Source organism: Megascapheus bottae, chromosome 10, assembly GCF_031878675.1.
Source record: "Megascapheus bottae isolate mThoBot1 chromosome 10, mThoBot2.hap1, whole genome shotgun sequence".
In the NCBI taxonomy this organism is placed as follows: Eukaryota; Metazoa; Chordata; class Mammalia; order Rodentia; family Geomyidae; genus Megascapheus; species Megascapheus bottae.
This window is the reverse complement of record NC_143518.1, coordinates 47,437,713-47,461,672: the sequence shown is the minus strand read 5'-3', so window position 1 is coordinate 47,461,672 and position 23,960 is coordinate 47,437,713. Positions and strand designations below refer to the sequence as shown.

General features: G+C 37.0%; 1 protein-coding gene across 6 annotated transcripts in view; it reads right to left on the bottom strand.

The window, feature by feature from the left end:
- Esrrg (estrogen related receptor gamma) overlaps nt 1-23,960 on the bottom strand; it is a 542,282-nt gene that overhangs the window by 183,349 nt on the left and 334,973 nt on the right. Inside the window, exon 2 of one of the 6 annotated variants that reach the window (XM_090341194.1) lies at nt 11,324-11,452. The exons of 4 other annotated variants lie outside the window; for them this stretch is intronic. The gene's annotated coding sequence lies outside the window, so the exon portion shown is untranslated. Of the gene's footprint in view, nt 1-11,323; nt 11,453-16,288; nt 16,373-23,960 lie in introns of those variants that run through there. One more of the 6 variants, XM_090341195.1, reaches the window with a different exon arrangement.

The following is a 23,960-nucleotide window of genomic DNA, read 5'->3' as shown; positions in this document are numbered from 1 at the left end:
TTATCAACTAAAACTTATGGGACAAAATCTGCAAAAGTAATGCTGTCCTGCTTTATTGATGAGAAAGCTTTGTGGATGGATTTCCTCCTTTGAAGATTAAAGGAATATTCTTCTTTCCTCATTTATACTCTATCAGAAAAGGCATCTGACCTGTATTTTTTTAATTTACATAAATCCACTCAGTCAATCAGCCTGGACTGAAATTTAACAGATATATCAGTCATTGTTGGTCTAGGGAGAGAGAACCAGGCACCAATATCTAATATTATCTAGTTCTTCTATTATACACCCTCCTAATTTCCAGTATGGTACCCTACCCCCTGTCACACACACACACACACACACACACACACACACACACACACACACACCCATATATATATATATATATGTATATATATGTTTGTGTATATACACACACACACTATCTCAGCTGCTTCCAATTAAATTGGAAACTTTGCAAAATGTTTGTTTTAAAGGGAGAAATATGAAAAAAATCAAACTGAAAGATGACTGACTATTTTAGTTTTTTAAGCTCTTCATTTTCCCATCTGTGATATGGCAATTTTATTGTATATTCAGCAAATTTACAATAACAAGATGTTCCCCTGACGAATTACTTTCTAAGCATTTTATCAGATAAATAAAAGGTAACCCCATGAGGATAAAATCAGCCCAATCATTAGATATAATGCTTTCTAAAGAAAACTCATTTGAAACCCAACATTGCTTAAGAACACTGTGTGTGTGTGTGTGTGTGTGTGTGTGTGTGTGTGTCTTTCTGACTCTCCTGACTCTCCTTTTCTCCTCCCTTTCTTCCTCTCCCTCCTCTCTTTCTTTGCCCCCCTTCTCTGTCATTACACACTCATATACTAATTTGTTCATACCCTTACAAATGGGATCTCTGCTCTTACACTACCAACCCTTAAGATGTGTAAGGGACACCTAGAGGTAGATCTGCCAGCACTAATCAGTATAAAAGCCAAGCCATTCCTTTGCTTTACAAAAGAGAGGTAAAAAGACAGAAGCAGAGGGGATCTGCCAGAACCTACAATTTTCTCCTTAGTACACACATAACATCTGCATCAATAACAACAATAACAACAACAGGCAGGAATCTATTATACTTTTATAGTCCTGTTCTTCCCTAACATTCCAGGCCAGGAAGAAACCAGCAAGTGGCTTGGTTTCTGTCTTTGCTTTCTTTTTTGCTAATTCCAGAAAGTGAAGCCAGCAATTATAAGTAGTAGGGGACTGATAAGGACTCACACATGCAAGAGAGAAATAGGTTCGATTCAAGCTTCCCTGACTAATCCTTATTATGACTCATTTCAACTTCAGAATTTGTCGGTTGAGGTAAGAAGCTAATTTGGCTTTGAGAAGTGAAATCTTAGTTTTGTACTTTCTCTCTAGTGCTACTAACAACCCCATTATTAACAGCAAAATATGGTGGGTGGAAGGGGGTGGCTGTGAAAAATATATCGAGTGCCTGCTCTCTTGCCAAGCACTTTTTGCTTAACATACGTTAAGCTGCAGCATAAATTTCTCTGGCTTTCAGACCCACATAATCTGTACCAGACTATCTTGGTTCCCAACGTAAAGTGCATTATTTTAAAAAAGAAAACAAAACCAAAAACCAATATGATACTCAGTAGGGAAACCTGAGATTAACCATCCAATCTTCTTCATGGTGTTAGTAGCAAAATATTGCTAGTGGCTTTTCCTTAACAACTTCATTCCTTTGTGCACAAATGCTGTTCCTTCTATTCCCACTCATCAGTGGATCCATCTCCCTCCCCATTTAACTATGGGCCTTATCCCTGTCACATATAGCTAGGTATTATCTAGCTTGAAAGAAATGAAAGGAATCTAGCATCGCATCATGCCTAGAACTCAGTGTGCTAGCCCAGAACAAAAGATGACCGGGCCACACTGCTTTCCATGCTTAAATAAATACCATTCTATTTATGAGCCTTTCCTTGGGAACACCCCAAATGGTCACCTTACCTCCCCACTTAGGCAGCCATAAAAATATCTGTGATTTACTGTGCTATCTCTGTTTTTTTTTATGAATGGGGTAATGAAGTTCTTTATGGGAGGCTATTAAAAGTAACATACACACTACTACTTGCTACTTACCCCATATCATTAATAATACCATAGTTGCATTAGACAGCAGTATTTAAAGCAGCCAGCCTCCCATAAATAGATGTGATTTCACTTAACTGTCAACAGCAAAGTGCAAGAAGAACCACTAAAAAGAGATTTTCTTTAGAGATATATACTGTACTGTGCAAAGATTTTTCTTTGTGTTCTACTTTTACTTTTGTATTGTAATGTATAGAGGGGTTACAGTTATATTCGCCACGTAGTAGGTGCATTACTTCTCACACATTGATAGCCCTTCTCATGTTTTTGTCCCCATTTTCCTCCCTCTACCCTCCTAATCATCTTTCCCTCTCCTTCTCTTTCCTATTTCAAATAAATAAATAAACATATATACAATATGCCAGGTAACAAAATCAGATACCGTAACAATATGAGATTAACCAAAGGACAGCCAAAGTGAACATAGTACATTAAGAATAACAATTACACAATATAAAGCTCTTGCTTCTATATCCTGGAGATCCTTTCATTTAGCCTCATCTACCAGTAGCCCGGCATTGATGGTTCAGCCTGTAATCCTAGCTACTCAAGAGGCTGAGATTTGAGGATCATGCTTCACAGCCAGCCCAGACAGAAAAATCTCTGTGAGACTCTGATCTCCAATTAACTATTCAAAAAAACTGGAAGTGGCACTGTGGCTCCTATAGTAGAGGGCTAGCTACAGGCACAAAGAGGCTCAGGGACCATACCCAGGCTCTGTGTTCAGCCGACAAAAAAAAATCATTAGACACACTGGTTTATTACATACTTATAAAGTCATCATAACTCTAATAGATATCTTTCTGGATGTGTCCTTGATAAAATCATGACATTTTCTGTCAAACTTCTGAATAAATGTGTGTATAGTGAGGCTGGGTACCAGTGGTTCATGTCTATAATGCCAATTATTTCAGGAGACTGAGATGTGAGGATCACAGTTCAAAGCTAACCTAAACAAGAATGACCATGCGATTCTTACCTCCAATCAACCAACAAAAACTCAGAAGTGAAGCTCTGGCTCAAATGGCAGAGCACCAGCCTTGAGTGAAAAAGTGAAGGAACAGAACCCAGTCCCTGACTTTCAAGTGATTGTATCAGCATTAAAAAAAATGATCAGAATAAAATATTAAAAAAAACAGCTGGATGTGTAGGTCTTAAAATAAATCATCAGTGAAAAAAATCATCAGTAAATTAATATCCAGATTAAATGTATCTAGCCCTACAAGACTAGAAAGAAAGAAAAAAATCTATAAAATGCTAAAAAAAAAAAGCAAAGGTTTACATAATAAGCATGATGTGCTGATATATGTTGCTTTCCAAAGCTCTCTCCATCATGCTGTAGAAATAAACCGACTCAAGGCTCCCCCTGCTGAGATGAACATGTTTGGTAATACCTCAGGATAACATGTGCTCTTCCTGCCAATGTGGACACGAGTCCATGCTCTGTCAATATCATCATGTGAATTACCCCAGCTCTGTCCAGAGGAAACCAGAGAAACTGAATGCCCTCATCTCACAATGCAAAAGGAGGTGAAAGAGATTCAAAATTGTCTAAAATATTTGAGAGCTCTGGATAGCTAAGGGGCCTTCATATACCACTCAATGTTCCCTGAAGTTAGTCATTTCCACAGTGAGACTAATCCAGTGCTGAGAGCAAATCTCTCTTCTGAACAAAGGTAACTTACTCTTGCTACAGTCAAGGCTCTGCAACTTTGTCCTTTGCCTAGCTATAGGGACAAACAATATCCCAGTAACTATATGGAGTAAGTGTGCAAGATAATTTAAGAAAAAATTTTAAAGGCTCTGTTAATAATCACAAACACATAGAAGTTAGGGGTCATTTTCAAACAGAACTGGGGGTGGGGAGGGCTATACTAAATATGTGACTGGGAAAAAGAGAGATGAGGTATCAGGCAAAGAGATAGAGGCCCAAAACTGACTAGGTGATGATAAACTCCATGTTGCCAAAAACCAGCTGAAATGTTTTGAAGGCCTTAAATTTTCAGAGTTTTTCTGGCTCAAGGCAGATATCTCATTGTATTTGGTGCTGGAGAAAAGTTTTGAATGGAGAGTAAAGGAATCACCCCAAATATATATCAGAAAGACTGAACATAAATCAATAACCTTAAAGTACATAAAAAATGAGAGTTACTTACTAGTTAACTTTTAGATTCAGCAATGTGATTGCCCTTCTTCTTGAACACACAGAATCAGGAGATATTAACAAGCTCATTTTCTTTGCTATGGCTTTACTATAGGTAGATAAGTTAAAAATATAAACTAGCTTAAGATTGGAGGCATGGTTTAACTGGTAAAGCAACTGAAATGTTAGGTACTGAGTTTGAGTCCTGGTTTCATACCAAAACTAACTACATAATAAACTAATTACATATAACACAATAGTATATATGTATCTATATTCCATTCCATCTATGTATCTATTTCAACTTTAAAGTAAAAATGAAAGGAATGGATTTTAAAAAACACCCATATATTAGTTTAGTTATAAAGCCTTTAGTCTTACCTGAAAATGACAGCTTCCTATAACCAACTACTACTTAAATTTGCATCTATGGTTCTAAACCTTCACTTACAATTTACAAACACTGTTATGTACACTATTTCTTTTTCTCCTGGGCTTTCTCATAGTTACAGACTCATGAAACAATTTTTCTTTACCTTTCTTTTTTTGTGGGGCATGGGGCTTGAACTCCGGTCCTGGGCACTTCAGCTTCAGGCTACGGCCCTACTCTTGGGCCTGGGTGTTGTTCCTGAGCTCTACCCCCCTCAAGGCTACCATCCTACCTCTTGAGCCAGAGCCCAGCATCCCATTTTCTAGTGATTAATTGGAGATAAGAGTCTCATGTTCTTTAGTGTCCAAGCTAGATTTGAACCATGACCCTCAGATCTCAACCTCCTAAGTAGCTAGGATTACAGGCATGAGCCACCATACCAGCTTATAACAATCTTGGTAGATACAAAACATTGACAGGGAGGGGCCTGGGAGTTTGGCCTAGTAGTGGAGTGCTTGCCTAGCATGCACAGAATCCTGGCTTCAATTCCTCAGTACCACATACATAAAAAAAAAGCTGGAAGTGGTGCTGTGGCTCAAGTTGTAGAATACCAGCCTTGAGAAAAAGTCCAAGGACAGTGCTCAGGCCCTGAGTTCAAGCCCCATGACTGGCAAAAAAAAAAAAAAAAAAAAGAATAAAAACACTGACAGGGAGACTTTGAAAACAATTTAAACACTTTAAAACAATTTAAACACTTTTTGTTTTTCATAATCCATTTTAATATAAAAAAGTATTTAACTTCAGCTTTTAATTTAAGCACTTCTTTTTGGCATGCAGTGTACAATTCCTAGGATACAGGCCTGGCCGTGTGATTTATCCAGACCCCTAAAACCAGGCTGATAATACACAAACTTGTATATTTGAAGAAATTCCTTTCACATTTAGTAAATGTCAACGTGTGTGCCTGAATCCCTCTATATGCTTATAGACAGTGGTAGCTACTTCAACTAGTTTTGATGGGACATGCATACAAATAAACTATTGGTTTCTACATTTTGATGTTTAAGAGGAAAGAAACATAAATCTATAGAAACTATATCTCACTAAAAGGTCAGGTATGACATTGCCCCTGCCTTCAGAAACCATCATGTCCACTGCATACACAGTTATTTAATGTCTGATGAATCAATGACTTTTTATGAGATTTGTTGCTGTTCAAAGTTTCAAAGACTCCCTACCAAAAAGTGCCTATCAGTACAAAGTCAGTCAGAATATTTTCTCAATCTGGGCAGAATTGCTTGACTTGTCATCTCTGTGCAGCCATCTATGCATCTTAATCTACAACACAAACGAACATTTTGGTGCATTATATCCTATAGCATCCAAGACAAAAGAATCGTCATTCTTCACTTCTTTCCCCTGTTACTTCCTCTGTTCCCTCTCTTTATTTATACCAGCTACCTAAATAATTCACACTGCCTGCTCTGTAGCCCGAATGTTCCTCAGAAGAGGCCTACCATGAGTGATTGCAGTTACCAGATGGACGCGTGGAAGCAGCAGGTAGGGCAGATGGCATGGCGCCCTGTCTGATGCTGACTGCCTGGGCATGCTCTGCCTTTTCCTTCCAGGTACATTATCATCATCCGAACATGGAATGGTGTGTGGTTTGGGGGTGGGGTGGAAGTGGGGCATTGACAAATTCTTTACAATACAGGACCAGAGGAATCCTGAATTACCAGCTGCCCACTTCCTCCCAGCTCCCAGTGACCCAGCAACCTTCCATGGTTTATGCGATCACTTTGTTAGTGCATTTCCCTAGACTATGGAGAAGGTTTCTGAATATATCCTGGCAGTCTGAGTAAAGAAGTATATATGGGGTTTGATCGTTTCCTTTCAGTTTCAAAAGGTGGGGGAACAGAGGACTCATGACAATAAAGGGAGAAAGACCATGGAGAAGAGAAGTATTCTCACAAATATTTGCAAAAAGTCCCATGAAGAGAAAAGATCAGTTGGATGATTCAGTTCATGATTCAGATCCTACAAAAAAAAGCAAAATACCTTTCTCATATATAGAGTGTTGGATTTTTAAAAAAAAAAAAGCAAAGAAAATAATTCCATAGCTGATTGTGATATTGTGAAAAATATTAGCTAGGCTCAAGTTGAGATCATTCTTTGTCACATTTTTTTCCTGCCATTTCCAAAACTGTATCCCCTCTGAAGTATGTGATCCTGTAGTATTGGAACAAAAAATGATTTAATATATATATATATATATATATATATATATATATATAATTTCCAACTGGAAACTTGCAACATAATGATGCCAAGATATCAGGAGATAGGCAGTCAGCAGCATGCAGTATAATCTCACTTGACAAAAAACCCTCTCAAGATAGTTCTGGCATATTTTGATTGGCAATGGTACCATGATACTATGATTTTAATCCTTCTATACACTTAACTGATGCCAATATAAATCTTATTGCTTAAGTTTGCTAACCATCTAATTATAAACATCTAAAAATGGGAGAATCGTTTTAATTATCTGAAGCCAAGCAATTTGTATTTTCCAAGAAATCTTATATGTAAAACACCTAAGTCAGAAAGAGATGCTCAGAGACGAGAGAGAAAAGGTTTGAATCCCACCTTCAAGTTCTCAGGCAAATGAAAATCCGAGGCTTGGGGGAAGTCTATTGGGTAGTTTTGCAGGAATGCAAAGACAAAGACAATAGCTGAGAGGGTTGGTCAAGATTAAGGAGAAGGATACCTAATAAAAGCTATTTTCTATAGTCATTTACTTTAATTGAATGTTTATTCATTCAAACCTTGTCCTCAATGTCAAAGAAATTCAACCTCCAGTTCAAATACATCCTCTTTGCATTCCCTACAACCTGGGAATTATTCTTTTACTATCTTCCAGTGAATTTGTATATTATATATACAAGATGTAATCTCTTATATTCTATTACATAGATATGTGATTTGATATTGCATATAATATATATAACATGCATTTGGATTTTTTTTTTGATTTGGGGTTTGAACTCTAGGTCTGGCTGCTGTCCCTGAGCTCTTCAGCAAAAGGTTAGTGCTCTACGACTTGAGCCACAGTGCCACTTCCAATTTTCTGGTAGTTAATTGTAGATAAGAACTTCATGGACTTTCCTGCTCTGGTTGGCTTTGAACCGCAATCCTTAGATCTCAGCTTCCTGAGTAGCTAGGATTATAGACATGAGCCACCAGCACCCGGACTTTGTAATTTAGATTGTAAGGACAACTATAGTGGTAAAATTTTCAAGGCTTCTCAGCTGGAGAAGGAGAAAGGACCTGGATTTAATGGTACCAGAGATACGGCTCAGTGGCAAATGTATCTAGCTCATCTGAAGCCCTATGTTTGATTCTTTGCCACAGAATATCCCAGTTAAACCTCTGAGAATAAGGATCTAAACGTCCTCTTCCTCATATGTTGATGATGCCAAATTCCCATCAGCTTAAAAAACAAACATAAAGGGGTATGGAGGGGAACTTGAATTTGCTTAAATGTAACACAAACCAAATATTTAAATTTATTTTTGAAGATTGATCCTTATTTAAGTATAAAAAGTCTTATTTTAAAATGTCTGATAGGCACTCATGTTCATTATATGCTGTGATGCTTTATTTCAGGATCTTTGTTGGTGACACTGTACCTGTACCCACAAACATTTTTGAAACAATGATTAAGAAACTGCCATTTAAAGGCACTGAATTGACTACTTTAATGATTTTAAAAATTGTAAATGAATGCATGTAATCTTTTCTGTTGCAGGATATGAAGTTACTTTAAGCAATCAATTTGACAGTTATATACACTTCAGAAATCAATTTTAAACTAATATCTGCTAAATCTGATTTCACTATCATTAAGCTATGGGCCCACAATTTAATTAATGTTCATAATAGATGTATTTAAAAATACTAACCAGAATAGACTGGGCATTCCCAGGGAAGAGCAGCATTAAAATGCAAGTGACAGGCACTGTGAAGTTAAAATAAGATTTTTGAATTTATAAAAATGTGGGTATTCTTGGCAAATTATATTTGTATCAAAACTGCTACAATTAAACTGACAGAGACACAATTGCTTCTAAAATAAAATTGCAGCAAAATCCTAGAAACAAGCAACTATTAAAAAAATAAAAGAATATAAGTAACATAAAATAATAAGGCTGAAATAATAAGTAAGTCATTACAGTTTAAGCCTTGGCTATATAAAAGATAACAAAGGTCATTTCAGCATCCAGCATCAGGATGTTAAAAGCAAATTAAAAATTTTGAGCCAGGTGCAGTGGCTCATGCCTGTAATCCTAACTACTCAGGAAGCTGAGATCTGCGGATCTCAGTTCAAAGCCAGCCCAGGCACTGAGACTCTTATCTCCAATTAACCACTAGAAAACTGGAAGCTGCACCATGGCTCAAGGGGTAGGGGAGTAGCCTTGAGCTGAAGAGCTCAGGGACAGCTCCCAGGCCCAGAGTCCAAGCCCTATAATCACCCCCCCCCGGCAAAAAAAAGAAATGCTTGTTGACACTTTTAAATATATTTTAAGAAGTGTGTATCTTATTCTTGAACAGTATAAGCAATCTTTATAAATGTTTATATTTGAACATATGTTTGAAGCAGTAAAAATCAGTGCTGTGACATTAACATTAACCATAAGCGCGTGTGCGCGCACACACACACACACACACACACACACGAGAGAGAGAGAGAGAGAGAGAGAGAGAGAGAGAGAGAGAAAGAGAGAGAGAAAGAGAGAGAGAGAGAGAGAGAGAGAGAGAGAGAGAGAGAGAGAGAGAGAGAGAGAGAGGAACAACATTTGCATTGTTAAAATGAGTTTACACATGTGCGTGCGCGCGCGTGTGTGTGTGTGTGTGTGTATGTGTGTGTGTGTGTGTGCACAACCTGCAATTTCTCCAACTGGTTCACTTATTAGCTTCTTATTACAGATCTCTTAGTGAATGTAATCAAGCTTCAAAATTTCAAAATCCATGCTAGTCTAACACTAATAAAGAACATAGATTCCCAGATTCAATCTAATACATAGTACATATACATACCAGACTTATCATCAAAGGAAATGCATATTTCAAACCACCTTTCTCTTTCATAAGCAAGATATGAAAAAGTTTCTTAAATGTCATAAATTCAATACAATGTCCGTTTGCCAAACTCATATGGGCTTTTACAGTAACTATAATTTTCAAAAGCTTTCTATTTCATATGTAGACAATAATATTTTAATTGAAAAGGAAATAAAATCTCTAATAAGATATTTATTTGTGGCTTACCTACTTTGGTGAAAATAAAAACTGTCTACCTAAGACAGACACACAGACAGACAGACACACACACACACACACACACACACACACAGAACCAATCAATGACATATTTGCAGATGGAAAATACAACATATAACTACCAACTTTTAATCTCTAGAGAAGAATTATATGTTCTCAATACTAATCTGTAATCCTGGTTCAAGATTTACAGGTCAATTTCTGTTTCATCCCCTCCCCTTGAAAGTTCTGGAATGGTTTTCTTCAGAAATTATATTTTCTCAAGGGTGAAGAAAAAGAGACATGCAAATATGATCCCTTGCCTGCCTTCTCTGCCCCAAAACAAAACTTTCTCCATTGCCCATTGAGCACTATTTAGTAAACAGGGAGTGAACAGGCCCAGAGTGGCTTCAATCGTCTGTTCCTACAGTTCTTGTAAAAGCAAAGCAGGAGTTCTGTTTTTAGTACACACTTTGGTTCAGTGTTAATCCTGTTTTATGTTGTTCACACCTGCTTCTGGCTAGCAGCCTGCTGATGTTCATGCTGCTCAGACACATCCTTCTAACTGGGAAACTGGACACAAGCTAGGGACCAGAGTTGGAAACAGCCTGGAGTCCCAGAACCCCAGGAGAAGGACGCCTCACAAAATCTTGCCTGTGTATGTGCAAGTAAAACTCCAATGCCCCAACTTTGCCATCCACAAAAAAAAAAATGCAACCCATTTCGATCTCCCCTCCCTGCCTCCACACACAGAAAGACTGAATTCCACTGGGCTAGTTAGGTTACTGAGCAATTTATGCTTTGGGAGTAATTAATAATAATAAATAGCGTGAATACAGAGAAAGAGAGTCATTCTAAACAGGTGTAACTCTTGAGCTACTGCTTTGTGTTCCTGCCCAATAGACATGTAACTTAAAAGCAGTCATTTAAAATACTTCATGAATAGCCTCTCTATTCTGAGAATTTCATTTCCTCAGAAGAGCAGAGAATATAGAATCTTCCATCAGTGACCACCGTGACATGTATGTAAAGACTGCCTTGCCCTCAACTCACCCCCGGCACTGCAGGTACCTAATAGCAAACATCCTAGGAATAATTTCTTTCTTTCTTTCTTTCTTTTGTGTTTGATCTTAGTACCGACTATAAATCAAATTCAGTGCCACCGACGGCAGGAGAGGGAGGGAAATGCACTCCTATGAGAAAACCCCAAGACTGACTGACGTGTGAGACATTCATTCAATTATGTTCCAATAAAAGATGCCCACCCTCTGCTTCTCAGACACAAGAAAGATCTAAGCTGTCGGGTGTTTACCCAGAGCAAAAAAAAAAAAAAAACTTACCCAGTCCTGACGCGACCCCATGTCAAGATGCACTTGGTGTTCACATTTCCACCCGTGGCACCAGCACCCCTCCCTCCTCTCTGTACACACAGCCGATTTCTTTCCTAGCTGGGAGCCAGCATCTGCCATCTGTGGGTGGGCAAAGAAAGTTCTATTTGCCCGCGTAGGCCAGCACTAACAGCAGCCACACATCTGGGAGGTGGGGAGTCCAATAGTGGCTCTGGGATCGCTGTATGACATTTTTCCCAAGCCTCCTTCCTGGCTTCAGTGGCTAATAAAGCACCCTACTCTCTACTGTCAAATCTGGGAGCCTCACATCTGCCTACTCCAGAGCGGTCCTCCCAGTTAAGGGAGCACAGATTTAGTACTTCTCAAAGTGGGGAGGGGTGTTAAGCAAAACCCTTACTTGCATACTAAAGTGTTCCTACTGAATGAACTTGAGGCTCACTGCTGGATCATAAGAGGTGGAGGTCTGAGTATCTCAGTTTCAAGCCAGGTAGGGAAGAAAAGTCTAGAAGACTTTCATTTCTAATTAACCAGCAAATAACTGGACATGTAGGGATCACGTATGGGGTACAACTACAGCCTTCAGGAAATAAAAGGAAAGGACAAGGGAGTATGTAAGACCCTCAGTTCATGTCTCAGTACTAGAGAGAGAGGAAGCAAGGAAGGGAGGGAAGACATGAGGAAAGGAAAGAGAGAAAGAAAGGAAAGAGGGAGGGAGGAAGATCAGGAGAGAGAAAATGAAAGACAGAGAGAAAAAAAGAAGGAAAGAGAGAGAAAGAAAGAAAGAGAGAGGGGGAGGGAGAAAGAGGGAAGGAAATGGATAGGAAGGGAAAAAGAAAGAAAGGGAATAGAAAGAAAGGGGGAAAAGAAAGGGAGGGAAGGAAGGAAGGAGGGAGGGAAGGAAGGAAGGAAGGAAGAGAAAGAAAAGGAAGGAAAGCCAGGTGCCAGTGGCTCATGCCTGTAATCCTAGCTACTCGGGAGGCTGAGATCTGAGGACTGTGGTTTAAAGCCAGACCAGGCAGGAAAATCCATGAGATTCATATCCAATTAACCACCAGAAAACTGGAAGTAGAGCTGTGATAGAGCGCTAACTTTGAACTGAAGAGCTCAGGGACAGCACCCAGGCCCAGAATTCAAGCCTCACAACTGACTAATTAAAAAGGAAGAAAGAAAAAGAAGAAAGCAAGAAAATGAAAGAAAGCCAGACAGGAAGGAAGGAAAGAAGGGAGGAAGGGAGGAAAGAAGGAAGGGAGGAAGGAATCAAGGGAGGAAGGAGGAAGAAGGGAGGGAGGAAGGGGGGAAAGGAGGGAGGAAGGCAGGCCCACAGGCAGGCAGGCCCTAACTAGCATATTAAGGTACTCTTAATGAATAAACATAAGGATGGCATATTTGAGTTTGCAACTTTCTCCAGAGCACTGGTTCCTTTGGGATTGGTGTCAGTACACCCAGCTGCTACGCTGTGTCTAGTCTCTAAATGTGGCAAAGTCTTCCTCAACACATATAATGTTTACACATATCCCCACAAGCACCTTTGCTCCGGAAGGACAGAACAGATCATTATATTCTTTTTTCATTGTGTACACAACGCCATACTTTGGCAACTTTCTAATGGGGAGTAACTTCATGTAAGTACTACAAATGGTTGGAGATGCAGCCCATCAGAAAACAAAAATTAGTTGTCATTTTCAACCTGATGATAGAATATAAACAGTCATACAAATAAATTTAATTGTCAAGCCATATCATACCAAATTGTTGATACTTGACTATTTTTTGCCCACTCAAAAGAGTAGCTTCATATGGTCTGACTTAATATAATCAGAATACCTTTACATGACTTTCATTCAACAAAAACAATGACAAAAGAGCTTGATATCTTTACAGATGATTTCTTGATTCCTAATTTTACTCTCATATTGTTTTACCATCCATCACCTCCAGGTTTTCAGGATTTAAAAAAAATTGATATCAGCCTGAAATAAGTTATCAAAGCCTATTTTCAGATTTGTATCTGTGCTGAGGGCTAGGGAGTTAGTTCAGTGGTAGAATACTTACCCAGCATGTAAGAAACCCTGGGTTTGATCCACAACCACACAATGAAGACAAGAAAACAACAACAGAAAACTTCCACCTAATAAAGCCTTCAATCCTGGGGCCTTGACTAAAGACTGGAATATGAGTTCCTTTTCTTTTTTTTTTTCTAATGACTTTGTAAGTTTTCTCAGGACAGAAAGACTTCGGTGTATCAGCAGTCATCACCTCTCTTTGTGTGTCGTATTAATGACAGGACAAGCACACTCAGATGAGAAGGAAAAGCAGAAAAGGCTATGCTTGATCAAGAATACCTGCTTGCTGCCTTGGAGCGCTGCTCCTAAGCAAGCCTACTTCTGAAGAAAGTTAAGACCACCCTATTTTGATTAGAGTGCTTTTCCCCAGGCAGGAATTTTTATTTCATTTTTGAATCCTAAACCATTCCATTTCCAGTGATGCATTTTTATGTTTACAATTGACATCTTCATAAAAGAGCGAAACCTTTGAGCGACAGCTCAAAAGCATGAAGCTTGCCTGCGGTAAGTACTTAAATTATTTTATACCTAAACGGAGCCTGGTTGTTTTTAGTTAAAATTTAATAAACCTTAAAACTGATGACCTTTCTTCCGCAGAAAGGTCCTCGAGTTGCAAAAACGAACTTTCCAATGAAATATATTTTAAGGAACTAGTGCTGAACAAAGGGCTATTTAAAGCTGAACGCTTTGTCAATTTATCAGCTTGTGAACATTCTGTTCCTGAATTCCCCACTGCTGTTGGATGTATAGAATGCGGGTGCCTCACTTAATCGAATACTATTGATTCAAGTGTGTCACACTGATCTCATTGAGAGTAATCAATAGTAATCCAAAATCAATCAATCTGGTCTTGCACTATCATTTATCAAATCTGAATACGCCAAATTATTTGTAGGTGTCACCTTACAAAGGAAAAAATGGTAAGACTGAGAAAGTTAATGGTTTATATTAGAGAACAAAACAAATCTCTCTTCCTCTCCTTTAAACAAAAATCTGGACTATTACTTGGAAAAATACATTTATCTTCTCATTAAAGCATCTCAATTTATAATTAGTCTTGCCCCATTCCTGAAAATTTGAAAGGATTTCTTTCCTAGGGGCTTGTTTGGGTCCGCGCAACTCAAGAGAAACTTATAGATGCCTAAACTACATTAATGACCACATACTAGCATTTTGCAAGTCTGAGAAGCTAAGTTTCAAATACCCGTCACCCATCTGCAGGGGGAAAAAAAGAGCCTTGATTGACACAGGACATAACTGCATCTTGTAACATCAGAAATGATGTCTAATAGAGTTGGAGCCGAAAAGGTAGAGCCTAATTTCTCCAGAGAGTGCACAGTACGGATGTACACGCTTATCAAAGAAGCAGCTGATGATGCTTTATCAACATATTCACCTGTAATTTAGTCAAAGTAATAAATCCTTCTATTCATTACTGCACACTCAAAAGCACACCTCCTATTTAACTTGAATGAAAAAAAAAGCCCAGAGTGTCTAAAACATTTACTTTTGCTAATGTAAAAGTGTTGGCATTTTACCTCATTCCTGATAAGCTGGTGCCAGTAGGAGTGATTATTCTTTTCTTATTCAAAGCCTATCAGTGTTTCGAAAAGCTCTCTCAATCTTATCAGGCATATGAACAGCACTGTTACTGAAAACAGTTCGTTCAGCTCCTCTCTCTTTCTGCCAAGCTATCTGATAAATCTCCAACTAACTAACTGTATTTACACACAATCAAATGTTCAGTTGTATCTTCCACATAGTATAAGCTAAGCCAGATTGCCAGATTTTACTTTGCCACAGTTGTTCCCTCTCTCTCTCTCTCTTTCTCTCTCTTTCTCTTCTCTCTCTCTCTCTCTCTCTCTCTCTCTCTCTCTCTCTCTCTCTCTCTCTCTCTCTCTCTCTCTCTCTTTCTCTCTCTTTGCTGTGACATTAACTTAACAAAAATGTCAGCAGCCACCAAATATCCCCAAACTGACAACAATCAAGAAAACACTATAAAAGCACTCAACTAGAATGGAACACAAACAGAAACAAAAGGAAAAACAAATACAAAATGTTGAAGGCAATCTCTTTGGAATTCACAGGGAAAAATAAAATGTGCTACATGTGCAAATTTGGATGGTATCATGCACTTACCTTTTACCAAAAGTAAATTGGTCTTTTAGCAAAACAATTGAACAGAAACAGAAATTTAAGAATTTATGGCTGGGACTCCAAATTGGAAGGTGCTCAGAGAACTATTTTGTGACTGAATAGTCATTTAACCCCCTTCCCTCCCTGCCCCCATTTTCAGGAAGTGTCAGAGTGCAGGTAGTGAGATTGACTATGTAAGCACAGTAAGACAATAGACAATTTCATCAAACTTACCCCAGACATTGAAGACAACAGAGTAAGCAAGGTAGTTACATATATGACTAGATTCTCAGACTTTTTCCAATCATTAAAACCCTCACAAATGCTCTAGATATTAACATTTTGTTCACTATAAGGAAATCTTTAAAATAACAAAAAATACAATTTGACTGTTTAACTTCTTGTAAGTTTTCTTCTTCAGACTTAATGAACTGAGTAGTTCAATATAAAGAACCACCATAAAGATTAAAACTCATAAATGTTCCTTACTCAAATCTATTAAGATAATGCTCATAGAAATCATCTATAGACACTAGGAGATACCCCTCAAACTGGGGTAGTATTTTGGAGCATGAAAAACAGCAATGACATTTCTGGACCATAAGAGAAATTCCAAATTTGCTCAAGCAAAGGAGTAACAACAAATTCCAGGCATTACGAAAGAATTCTGTAGCTCGTAGGCATCAAAATGTACATTTTTTCCCCCTCACCTCCCTTTGCTAGGAGAGAACAGAAAAGGACGGACACATGTTCCCACCTGAGCCCAATGTCCGATGCTGACTAGATTCTCAGAGCAGAATGGGCCTTCCTTTAGTTGTGTAGAGCAATAAGAGAAATTGGCCATGTGTGTAGTTCAGCTGGTGATAGCCTTCCCATCTGTGACACTAGGATCCCATGACTGATAAGGGGCATCTCATTCAAGTCTATGGATAAGAGGGATGATTCTGTCATTTCAGAGGGCTCAGTACCAACTGTATGCAGTCACCTTCTTGTTGGAAATAAAGACATGGCTCTCATCAACTACATGCACCTTTCTATGATCATAACCACATAGAATCCTCAAAATGTTGGATTTGATTTCCTGGAATAGAGGCTGTAGAGGAAGCATCATCAAAACATTCCTCTTTTAGTGGAAGAATGCATACAAATAAACATGGCCACCTTGTAGTTTGGGAGAAGTGCATGATAGTTTGGGGCTAGTTTGGGATTACAATGTGCAGAAGACACGTGACTGGGCAATGTTATATTTTAATTTTTTTCTTTTAAATAAATACGTTAGTTTCAATAATTTTTCACATGATCTTCCATTCTCGCTCAATCTCAGTGTAATTTGAATGTATGAATGACATGCTTTTATCATTCCTTTCAAAGCAAAGAATGATTCTTATCAATATTTTTGCAGAACAACTGCTTGGGAAAAGTACAACTTTTAAAACATTTTAACACATACTATGAATATTAAAAGGAGAAGGAATATAGTTACTTAACAAGCCCTTTGTTTAAATTCTCAAATGCCATCCCAATGAATAAAATCTTTTTTGCGAAGATGAAAATGAAATTATTATTGTCGAGGTACCATTCTGATTATGGAGACTGAAAGAAAAAAGAATGAAATACACCTCTATTTTCTACACGTAAATTCTTGATTGATGTCTTAATGTTTTGGCATGGTGAATAAGACACATCAAAAGCGTAAAATGAGAGAAACCGAGATTTATCACTTTCAAAATCTGAACATTCTATTTTACTTCCAGAACAATTTGTATGAGCTTCGTTTCTTCGAAACTCATCATGATCTCTGCTATCTGTATTCCAACAAGAAGCAAGCAGGCAAGCTGGGTTTTGTTGCCCATAGATTAGTTGTCCATCTCTGCTATCATATGAGGATTTATTGGTAGCTTTCCTTTTATTTAGTACCATCTTAACCAACTATTTGTGGAGAGGAATATGATGAAGCCAAGTGAAACTGTCATGTCTCTGCTTACTAACAGCCCCCTCAGTATGCCCAATATTAATTTGTTTTCTTTGGCTGGGTAAGTGCTGCCAAAGCATGTTACGCATAATGGGTACTTCCAATCAAAATGATGAAAAGTATATATGCAATTCTGTCTCACTCAAAGCAATCTGAGAAGGCCCAGAGGAGTGTGTGTACGTATATCCATATGTCTGTATCTATGTACTTGAGGGATATGACAAAACTGCTTTTTTATAATTAAACTACAAAATCACTTTTAAGTTCTGTTTTTAGAGTGATCTAATCTTCAGTAACTTCCCCATGTGTTTTAATAATTCAGTAAAATATTTAATAGAGATAAAGTTAGTGCCTTCATTTCATAGTTTGTGTAGAAAAATATTCCATATTGTCATGGGTTGTATTTCTCACAGTTAAAATTGTGTGTCATGTATCTATATTCAAATGCACATATGGATTTATGCCAGGATATTGGCATTGACTTTGATTAGTGAGATGACAATTTTTAAAAAAACATTATATTCATTTTCTCTCTTGATTTGCCTTAGTGAGTAGCCTTCTAAATACATATGAACTGCAATAAATTAAAATCATATATTACTGGAAGAAATGAAAGAATAAAGGAGTAAGTTTCTTCCAACAGTCAAAAATATTTTTCAGAAGTTATGAGGTACTATAGATACATAGATAGATAGTGTGTGTGTGTGTGTGTGTGTGTGTGTGTGTGTGTGTGTGCGCACGCGTAAACTGAGGCTTCCTATACATTAAAAGTCTTAACATGAATTTGATCCAAGAATAAAAGGCCAGGTAAATCATTTAAACACAGAAATGCTCTTACTCAGCTAATAAAGGAACTAAGTTTGATGTGATAGACTGAAAAAAGAAGCACTTAGCAAGATATTTTTCTATAAACACAGTAACAGTAAATTTTTAAACAGTTATGCAAACACATAAAGATAGAAAATAAGCCTAGAAATTTAAATAGTAATATAAAATAGGGTTAAGAATTAGTAGAAAGAGCAACTGTGCTTTCTTTCATTGCTCATTCAGGTTTACTAAAGTGAAATCACAGAATTGTCCATTTACATTTTAGAGAAAAAATAAATATTTCTAAAACATAAAACATTTTTATAGAATAATGTTCATTAATTTATTTCCTTTAAAATAATTGGCAAAAGCATATGCATTTGGTGAAGAAACATGAAATTCACATTTTACGACTGTTTGAAAGCTTTCATGGTTTGCATTCAGATATGTCTATCAGGTTCAATTGTATAAGAAAAGATGTAGCCAAGAGCTATTCCAAAATTGTTTGTTAGAGATGGGTCCAACACACTAAATTATGCCCTTAATATCAGCAGTTAATTTCTTATTTTACAAATTCTTTATGGTTACTTGATACTAAATACATAAATGAAAATAATTTAAAAAATAAAATTAGAAGCAAATTTATGTACTAGGTGACCTGTCATTTGGTTAATATATGATAGTTAAATTCAAACTGGACCTCATAAATAGTAGACCTACTAATTGTAGGTTAAAATTGAGCCCAGGAAAACCTAATCTGCAGCTCACAGTTTAAAATAATTCTTGAGATTTACTCCATTATAGAAATGTACATGCACAACGTTAGGCAGTGTGTGGATAGATAGATAGAGTACATATACATATAATTACTATACATACTTGTACATATTTCTCATGCAAGCTACACATACACACCACTACACATGTGTGTCTTCTATAGACTGTTTTGAATTTTAAAGAACTATTTGCATTGATTTATTAATAATAATATATAAAATGTGTACCCCTACATATATCTATACATAGATATATTTATACATTGCTACAGAAATGAATAATCAATGACAAAACATACAAAATGCAGTAAGAACGCCATGCCGAAGAATAGCTTGGTTTCATCCCTGCACTATCAAATAGACACATAAGTATGATTGGAGAAGGAGAGGCTAAATATTTCACTGTCAGAGAATGTAGAAACCTGCAATTCATTTCTATCTCGTGTGCTTTAGAACAATGACAATTTAATACAATGCCAGAGGATGTAAAAGAGATAAAAACTGAACAAACTGGGCCAATGTAATCAAAGATTTTCTCCAGAGAGATGGCTAGGGCTGGAGCTCATATGCACTTACACGAGATCAACACTGTATTGTTTCTCTCTACTATGAATGTGCTATGAAGCAAATTCAGAGAAAAAGCTTATCTGCTGTCTTAACTTTAAAGTTCTATTGCCATCTCTCCTGTACTTTCTTCTCCCTTTTAAATGCTTCACATGTAAGTCTAAAAAGTTTTGTTTTTAAATCCTAATTGGTTTAGTAAAAATGATTTCCATTAAATGTCACTTGTATGTAAAGTATCAGCCAAAATAAGCATGTATTTTAATTTCTTCTGTGAAATAATTATAAAGTAAAATTCCTCAGGGGCAGGCATCATTTTCTAAAAAAGACAAAGAAATATTTCATTCAGTCACTACCCTAAACCAAATGTTGAAATGGTTTTTCACAAGTAATATTGGGCATCATTGATATTGGACATTATGTATACTTTCCCAAAGAACCATCTCCTCTTTGTCTGTAATTCTTGCAGGAATGAGGTATGGTCAAAGTATTGTTAAATAGAATCACAGAAGTTAGCCACCCTCTTTGATGAATAGCACCAGGTATCTGAAATTAATTGCCAAAGTATGGCCTGGCTAATGAGATGGCTCTTATCTTTTCCCACCGCAGAAAGCACAAGTATTTTTCTGCTGGCTCAATATTTTACAAAACGGCCGTAAAGTGTTATTAGCTAAATAAAAATCTGATTAAAAGAGCTCAAAGACACAGAGGTTCATAAATTCTGGGATCTGGGATATTTGGAGTTAAAAATCATCTCTGCCACTATTTCGATCTTTAAGCATTAATTTCTTTTTTTTGTCTATTTTACTTCCAAAAGAACAACCAACCATAAAAAGAATCCTTCCTTCTGTTGGCATCTTTGAAAGCTAAATTATAAAAGCATTCTTCATGAGATGGCATATATACATATATATATGTATATATATATATATTACAGATCACCTTAAATCAAAGTAAATATCAAAGGCTATCAATTTTGAATTAAGAAAAAAAGAAGACGAAGACCTATGTGGGAAAACATTAGAAAAATGATCATTCATGCAAGGGAATTAATGGATATCCACAAGGGCTTTGCTAATAACAAGGGTTAATTACCACTGCAACACACTAGGCTCAGTAAATAGAGCAGCAGTACCCTAAACACATTAAGATGAGAGACCATCACTATAAGAACCAGCCAACACCAGCACCCTTGCCTCTGCCAAAGAGATGGAAAGCTGTTGTCTAGTTCTGTCTGTGAAAGGAGGGTTTGTTAATCTCCCTACATACATAAATACCTCTACACAAAAGATCCCCTCATCACCCCTATTCAACATGTATTCTCCCTTAACTCAAGAACACTTCCTGTTTAATTTCTTTTTCTGTCCTGTTGTTGTTTTCTTTTCTTTTCTTTCTTTTTTTTTGCTTACTTCAAGGTGGAATAAAAAAAAATCACATTACATAATAATACACATCGTCCGGCTATTTCACTTCTCTATAGTTTGGGACCTGTCCCATGGTTATTTAATTCTTAGAAAACCAGAATGCGTGGGTCTGATTTTGTGATGTTATGGGAAGGCTATGAGAGGGTATAGTTTCAGGAACGCTACACGGCTGTACCTTGTCACTTTAGTAATTTACAGAGAAATCATCAGAAAAACCCCACCTATGACACCTACCTTTGAGGCTGCAGGTGTCTGCAACAGATTTACAGAGGAGAGGCAGAGGAAAAAGTAAAACAAGGCTGCTAAGTCTGGAGCTTTGAAAATTCTTTCTTAGAAAAATAAAGTTAATGTGTTTCTTCATAATTCTCAAGTAATTTCACATCTAAAGTAGCTTGGGAAAGCTTCTATCTTTCCTTTAAAAATTGCATTCAGTTGAGTTGGGGTTTGGTTTGCTATTGTTATTGTTGTTTCAACAGATAAATTGTTTCTCCTCTTGTCTCTTTCATCTCCTCTATTTTGACATGATAGTATCACTTTGAGTCAGTCATATTTCAATTTAGTCTTAGTTTTTAATCAAGAGAGATAATGCAAGAGAAGGGGTGAAAAATCAAAGCCCTGCAACAGAAAGAATGAATAACACAAAAGAAAAACTTGCATGGCTGAGAGTGGTAATCTTCAAAAATGAGAAACTGTTCAATGTTCAGTGTCCAGATTTCAGTGATCAGGCTGAAATTTACTAAACTGTTTCCTGCTTGCCTTGTCTGTTTCAGTGTTTCAATTGCCTTTCCTTCTCCAACAGCTGTGACAACTGTTAAAACAGTCAGTAAAATTAAGTCCGCTCTATAATCCTGTAGTGAATGTTACATTTTAATCAGAGGGTAGACGGGACCCCGTGTGTGAGCAGCACACTCATTTAGAATGATTACATTGACACATATGTCAAAATGAGCAGATCGATTATTTTCGTCTATTTATGCTATCAACTATTACTGCTATTAAATGTGAAACAAGCTTTCAAGTATTATGTTCTTTAATATGTTGGCACATTTCCCAAAATTAAAAAAAAAAACATAGTTAGAGGTTAACATTTTCAGCTTTCTTCATTGTAGTCAATAAATTATATAAATCTGTTTAACAACCACCAAATCAGAAATTGCTCCAGAGTTCCCTCAGAAACTGCCTAACTCTAGTTTCATTTCTGTGTGTACATGCACGTGATGGGGTTTAACCCAGCACAATTACTATGAATATTAATAGCTTGTATAAATTCTGTGGTTTATTAATTGAGACAGAGAGGCAGATGCGTTGCTTAGCATTAGATCTTTCTGTCTGTCCAGTGAACCACGTAACCATCACAACTGGATTCAGACAATATATCTGTATTTTTTTTAAAGATGACTTTTAATTGAGCCAAAAAGAAAGCTAGTTTGAATCTTGCGCCAAAGCCCAAAAAGGCATGTGCACTGATTTCATTTAAATGCATCTGCTTTAAGAGGCTTATCTAAACTAATTATTCAAATTAGCTTATAGAAGTTAAATTCAAAGAAACTACTTTAGAAAGAACCCTGCTCTGGGGGATTTCTCTCTTTCTTTAAAGTTTGTTTTTTTATTTATTTACAAGAGAAAGTTAAGAATCTGAGTGAGCTTGGATAAGACAGGCTTCCTGGCATGAACACACTTAAAAATGCTCCAATGTTTCCACCCCAGGTGGAAACTGCACTGGAGTAGGCAATCCTACCTTTGTTTATTTTCCATGTTTATTCCCATATATTTTTAACGTGGGTTCTTCTCTTAGGTGTTTCAATCTGATGTAAACACAGCTTTTACAATCTTTCAGTCCTCCTGAATTCTTCTCTTGGCTGGTATCTTCAATGTGAGTGTGTCTGTGTGTGTGAGCATACATAGACACTCATACACTCATACATACTACACACACACACACACACACACACACACACACACACACACACACACACACACACACGGAGCGGCGACTGAGATCGTGGTCACTTTTCATTTCTTACTTAATTATAAAGCCATGCATGCCGTCACTAGGAACAGCTAGTGGACAGCTACCTATAAAACACTACCCCCGTCTTCTACAGTTCTATATTTTCTTTACAGTCTAGCGAGAGAAAAAATATGTTTGCCAAGAGCACTGTTTTCAGAATTATAAGAGTTGGTATTACTGTAATGTAAAAGCAAAGCAATATAACTGACTCAACAGAAAGAGATAAACCCATGCCAGCCCCCCTGAATCTACGAATATTTTATCTTAACGTTGGGTTGAAATTAAGTTTATGACCTACTCATTTACGCAAGTATGTCTAATTGACTTTCCCTGCCCCCCTCACTTCTCTCCAACATTGAGATATCTAAATATATAGAGAGATATAGAGAGAGATCACGCGCATAAAGGTATCCATAAATACAAATGAACTCTATGTAAGAATGAAAATACTTCTCTACCTGAAAACAAACCCACAACCTGAACATTGCCTATTTAAGAAAAAAAATGTTAAAAGTCACTACTGTCTCTTCTTTAGGTTTTTTTTTTTAATTCTCCCCCCCCTTAAATATTTATAACGTGTGAAAAATCTCATGTTACTTAATGGACTGATTTGTCAGTTAAGTGGTGACTGAACGCTAACCATGCAAATAACATTATTCTAGCTGTGAATTGCACGGGGCTAGTTTTTAAATTGTTCTCTGAAGGAGAATTAGTAAATGTACAATTTTGCCTCTAACTCTGCCCGGTAAGAAATGACAGGGAGCTGAAAATATCTGTCAAACTGCAAATACATAAGAGGCACTCAATAGTATAAATCATTTTGAATATTGTATTTTAAAACATCTTTCCTTGGGAGAATGGATCCTAGTAAAAGATGC